Here is a 5,605-nt window from a genome sequence, read left to right as displayed (position 1 = left end):
TGCGTTCCCCAGGCACCCTGGGCGGTGCCAGTGCAGCAGCCTTTCCCTGATGGTGGTGGAGTTGTGGGAGTGTGCATGTCTAGTTAATAGACCCCAAAGGCCAGGGGAGGAAGGGACAGCTAAATCCTGTTGGCCTCTGGTCCGGCTGGGAGGAAGAAGCGGTCGGCCTGAGCGTGGGCAGCTGGTTCCGGCGCTCAGCTAGGCAGAGGCATAGCCGGGCCCACTCCTTGCACGTCTCCAGAAGGCCCTGCCCCCAGGAGAGCCGTGTGGGCCAGAAGAAAGAGTACGGCTTTGCAGGCCAGGCAGCTCTGGATTCCACTCCAGGCCCGGCTGTGTGACCTTGGGCAGGTGGCGTTGGTTCTCTGATGCCAGTTTCCTGATCTGTTGTTGCAAGAACTAAATGAGACGACATGTACCAGCAAAGCTCAGGCACAATGGCTGGCAGGCAGTCGTGGGAGTGCAAGAAAGGGAAGTTCTCGCTTTTCTACTTCCCACACATTTGCTCTGGCTGCTTCTCCTGACAGGCCTGCCCTCACTGCCCTTTTGGCCATTCCTGGCTCACACTTCCTTCAAGTTTCCCCTCAGCATCCATCCATCAACCACTCATCAAGCCTGTCCTCAATGCCAGGCACCAGGCCAAGGGCTGGGATACAGAGATGAATGGGGCACCATCCCTGCCTACAAGGATCTCACTGGCTAGGGCTGAGCTGAGACATGGAAATCAATGATTATAACTCAGCGTGGTGCGTGGAATCACAGATCACTGTACCAGGCATTATGGATGCACCAATGACAGCAAAGACGGGAGCAGGGTGAGTCAGGGATGGCTTCCTGGAGGAGGTGATGCCACAGTTGTGAGGAGGAACAAGTCAGGCGAGGGCTATTCCTGGCAGGGGGCACTGACTGGTCAAAGGTCTGGAGGCCAGAAGTGGAAGCAATTTGCTGTTACTGGCACACAGCGGGGAGAAGCGGAAGCTGGAGCAGAGGGCTGGGACCTGCTGATACAGGGTCTTATGTGTCAGGTCAAGGGGTTAGAACTTTTGTTTATGAGGATCTTTTAAAGGATTTTAATAAGGGGGCAGGTGATTATAGTCAGATTTGCATTTTGGAAAGCTTGTGGAGAATTCACTGGAAAGAGGAGAGGAGAGACTAGAGGAGGGAACCAGTTTGGAGATAAATGCAATGGTCTGGAGTGAGAGAGAGGGCGAGGCCGAAAGCATATTTAGGAGATAAAATAATCGGGATCTGGTTGTTGCTGAGATGAGGGAGGAAGGGAGAAAGGGAGTCAGGTATGATACCCTGTGGCGAGCGGCTACAGCGTTTGGACAGGTTCAGGCCTCGGACTAATGAGAGGGCAAAGCCACGTGCAAGTCCCAGCACAATTATAGCCAAAGGCTATCATTATAAGCTTGACCTTTTGGTCCGAACCTGTGGTCCCACGTGGCTGAGTGATGTGGGCTGCAGGAGGTGCAGCAAGTAAACAAAGCTTGACCAGGTGCATGTAATTGAGTAGATTCGAAACCCAGGAGAACGTTGTAAACATCTTGACCACGCCCTCACTTTGCCTCGTGGAATCTGGCTATAAAAGACTCAGCTTGCAGGCCGTGGCACTGTTTCTTTAACCAGAGGGCAGCATCTCACCTAGCCCCAGCTTTATTCTCTTGTCTGTCTTCTTTAATCCTTCACCGCCCGTTTCTAGCCTGGGCAACAGGCAGGATGCTGAGATGGGCACACAGGGGAGGGAAGGAAGATGGGTTCTGGGGAGAGAGGGTGGCAGCGTCCGCTATGGGTCTGTCAAGTCTGGGTGCTGTTGGCCATTCCAGGGCAGAAGAAAGCCTAACCTTGGGTGCTGAGGGGGTGGATATCCGGGATATACTAATACAAGAGGAACAAGAAGCTTGGATGGACACTGGCATTGAAGGGGGGCGGGGGCTGAGGAAGGACAGCTCCCACAGGCCCAGGCAGGAACAGGCAGCCAGGGGAAGGAGGGCAGGTGGGCTGATGGGCTCTCCCACCTGAGGGCACCAAGCAGAGAGGGAGTCTCTGCACGCAGATTCCAGGGCCCACCCCAGGTGGGAGCCCAGGACCATGTATTTTTAAGCTCTTGTCCCACCCCCGCTGATGGCGAAGGAGGTGGCCTCTGGGCTTCTTACTTCGATAAACTCTGGTGTGGTAGGGGGAGCAACGGGAAAGAGGGAATGAGAAGCGGCTCAAAAGAGCAGAGTGGCCTGCATAGGTAGAGACGGAACAGAGAAAACCGCGTTTGGCTGGGATTCCTCCGGCAACTGCATCCAATCTCAGTCCCCGCGGGGTAGGAGAACAGCGCGCAGCTGTGCTGGAGGGAACCCAGGCAGGTCTGCTATCAGGCTCACCTCTGTGTGTCCCCCAGCTCCCCTCCCCACCCCGCAGACAGCCGATGCCTAAGGAACAGGACTTCGTGCCCCTCAGCCCACACCCAGCCGCCCCAGCACCCCCTTGCACCCTGGCTGTGGGTTGGCTGAGCATTTGTTTGCTGAGCACATCAATACCTTCACCTGCTTCAGTCTCACCCTTGGAAGAATCCTACTTCCCTCCCCTCCCTGCCTCTCCGGTGCTGCGGGAAAGAAAACAAGACAGTGGGGGCCTAATCAGTGCTTATTGAATGAATGGCAAAGCGGGTTCCTGATGGTTTGAAAGGTAGAGAGTGGATGCCCTTGAGCCAGCTGGAGCAGAGAGGTCCAGGGGGAGAGGTGGGAGTAGGTCATGATCATTAATAATCATTCATGTTTACCTGACAATCTGCAGTTTTAAAGGGTGACCGTAGAGTGCTATGGAGAGGGGGCTGCCGGAGCCCAGAGGGAAACCCTCATTTAAATGAGGGGGCCAAGGACGAATCCTGGAGAAATTATCTTGTTATATATGGATCAGCCGTGGTGGGAGGGGAAGGCAAGAACCTTCCAGGCAGAGGAAGCAACTCATGCAAAAGCCAGCGATGAAAGCAAGCCTGGGAATGAAGTTCTGATGAGGACGAGATGAAAGAATCATTTGTTCTACAAATAGTTATCAGAGTGGCTACTTTTATGTCGGTCCTGGGCTGGGTGTGGGGTACACCTGTGAACAGAGAGGCTGCAGTACTTATTCCCATGGAGAATGCGGGCTTTGGGGGAGACAGATGAAGCAGCTAAGCACAAGAAAACACAAGCTCGGAGGGGTTGGCAAGTGGCATGAGGAAGAACTGCAAGTTCTGAGCCAGAGAAACGGAGGAGGGGTCCCTGGAAGGAGTCGGGGAAAAGTCTGAGAGATGTGACACCCGAGATCTAAGGATGAGGAGGCCTTGGCCAGCCGCAGAGCTGGGGAGGGGCTCCAGGCAGAGGGAACAGTGCGTGCTGAGCCCGGGAGACGAGAGACTTCAGTGCTTTGGAGGAGCTGAAGGAATTGAGTGGGGAGTGGAGGGGGAGCCAGAGAGCCAGAGGGGTGGGTGGGGAATGGGTCTAGGGCTTTATGGACCTAGTCAAGGTTTGGGGTTTCATCCTGTGATTAAGGTGTGTTGTTGTTTTTTATTTCAAGTTTTAAACAGGCGTCAGGTTTGCACTTTAGAACAATCCCTAGAAAGATCACTGACCATAGTGTGGAGGGTGGATTGGAGAGGCTGGGGGAAGCTGGAAGCTGGGAGGTGATGGTGGCCTGAATTAGGGCAGAACCATTGGGATGGGAGGAGGCAATGACCTTGAAGGAAGTTTAAGGGGTAGAATGAGAGGAGTTAGACTCCAGGATACAGTCTTGAGGAATCACCAGTGACCTCCTGCCTGGGGACACAGGACACAGAGCAGGTCTGCAGGGGGCGGTGCAGCACCCTGACTGGGCAGGTGGCGTGGAGTGGTCCAGGGAGCTCAGGTGTGTAGCTGAATAGCTGGGTGCAGAGTGGAGTTCTGACTGCAGGTGTGTGTATGAGCCTCGAGAATCATCAGGTGAAAGCGTGCAGAGCTTGCAAAAGACCCATCTTTCGAGGTGCAAAATGGGGCTGCTTGGGCCAGTCATGTAGGAGTGAGGGGAGAGAGGGGGCACCAGGGTGTGGGAGGGGCAAGGGAGCCAAGGAAGCAGGTGGGAGACCCCTGGTCTGAAAACCCAGAGGGAAGCTGCCCACTAACATCCCAAACCGCCCGCCGCAGGCGTTGCGAGGTCATTTTGTCTGTGCCCCTGCCTCTCACAGGCCTCGCGGGCCTGGAGGGACCTGCTGCCTGGAAGGGCTGCCACCTGTGCTGCCGTAGAGCGGGGAGGGCAAGGACATGGCGCCCAGCAGCCCTGGATCGGGAGCCTGGCTCTGCGGTCTGCTTCCTGGGTGATCTTGGGTGAGTCTCTCATCTTCTTCGGCGCCTCAGCCTCCCTGTCTGTGAAGGGGGGTCCGCCTGCCCGCCTCATAGGGTGAGGGCGCGCTGAGTGTGAGCATCTGGCTGGGCACACAGTACCCCCTGGCCTTCTGTCTGAATCGTGCTGGGGAAAGCGTTTTGAACACAGTGCCGCCCTGAACGAAAGGACTCTGGTCATGCCCCTTCCTGCTACCTCTCGGGTTGCTTCTCCAAACAGGGCCTGAGCCGGGCCGCCAGACTGCCGGGGACCTGGCAGGGCGCTGACACCTGGCCTGGAGCCGACACCTGGCGCCGGGGCCCCTGTCCGCCAACCTGTCGGCCGGACCCAGGTCGCTGTGGTCACCTTCAACGCCCGCAGGGGGCGATGGAGAAGCGCGCGGGTGCGGCGCGGCGCGGCGGAAGCCGGTGGGGTTCCTGCGCCACCTGGTGAGCACTTGGGGCGCCTCCTGTGGGCGCTGTGCGGGAACAAGGAAGGAGGCGGAACCGCCAGAGCCCGCGGTCCCCAAGCGCCCGCTGGGGCTCAGGTGCTCCGCGCTCTCCGCGCGCTGAGACGCTTCGTAAAGATTCCTCACAGCGAATGGCTCTGGGGCCGGATCGCCCGGGTAGTAATCCCGGATTTGCCAGTGTCTTGGGCAGATGGCTTCCCCTCTCCGTGCCTCCGTTTCCCCTTGGGGATAATAACAGGGTCCCCACGTAAGGCGGTGAGAACAGCCTCCTGCACATAGTAAGTGCTCAATAAACTCTGGCCACTGCTGCATTGGCGTTCAGTTACCCGTCCAACCACAGATTCTCAAACGCCGGCAGCGCGCGGGGAGGCAGCTCTGTAGTGCAAATCGCCTCGACGGGGAGGGGGAGAGGTTCCTGCGAACCGGCACGGAAACGGAGCCTCCGGTCCCTTATTTGCAAAGTGGGTCAATATAACCTCTGCAGCGAGAAGTCCCGCTTCCTCTGCACTGAAGGGGCGCAGGACAGGGTAGAGGCCGGGCACCCCAGGGTCCCCAAGCGCTCCCGCACCCCTGACCCTCGGGTTTACCTCTCGAAACTCGGCCACATCAGCCTGAGTTCAGAAGCTCTCGCCCCTCTGGAAGCCGGGGGGGCATGCGGGCTGGAGCACCAAGTGGCAGCCACCTCTGGGAGGTCACGGCTTCCCTCCCGGAGTGTCCCCTCCCGCCTGCACGGGGCTGCCTGGGCGCTTCTTTCCCTCTGGGGAAGCCCGGCGGGCGTCCCGACGCCTGTGCCTTCCGTCGCAGGCCGCTGGC

Source organism: Myotis lucifugus, unplaced genomic scaffold (genome assembly GCF_000147115.1).
Source record: "Myotis lucifugus unplaced genomic scaffold, Myoluc2.0 scaffold_254, whole genome shotgun sequence".
NCBI classification, from domain to species: domain Eukaryota; kingdom Metazoa; phylum Chordata; class Mammalia; order Chiroptera; family Vespertilionidae; genus Myotis; species Myotis lucifugus.
The sequence above is the reverse complement of the archived record's forward strand: the minus strand, read 5'-3'. Positions refer to the sequence as shown.